Source organism: Trichechus manatus, unplaced genomic scaffold (genome assembly GCF_000243295.1).
Source record: "Trichechus manatus latirostris isolate Lorelei unplaced genomic scaffold, TriManLat1.0 scaffold00013, whole genome shotgun sequence".
Taxonomy (NCBI): Eukaryota; Metazoa; Chordata; class Mammalia; order Sirenia; family Trichechidae; genus Trichechus; species Trichechus manatus.
Window position 1 is genome coordinate 31,106,747 of NW_004443949.1, and position 326 is coordinate 31,107,072.

A 326-nucleotide genomic window follows, 5' to 3' on the forward strand; every position below is an offset into this window, starting at 1 on the left:
CTACTGTGCTGTAATATGAAGCCACTAAATCAATGAAGTAGAGCTGTATGTAGTGAGGTGAGAATAATATAGGTTTTTCCATTCCTTGGACATTGTTCATAAATAAAACCAAAAAACCAAAACTCTTGCTGTAGAGTCAATTCTGACTCCTGGCAACCCTATAGGGCAGAGTAGAACTGCCTCATATGGTTTCCAAGGAGTGGCTGGTGGATTCAAACTGCTGACTTTTTGGCTAGTAGTCAATCTTTTAACCACTGTACCACCAGGTTTTCTCTTTATAATTATAAGGTTAAATACCCATCACAAGATCAGGGGGCTCTTTCAGT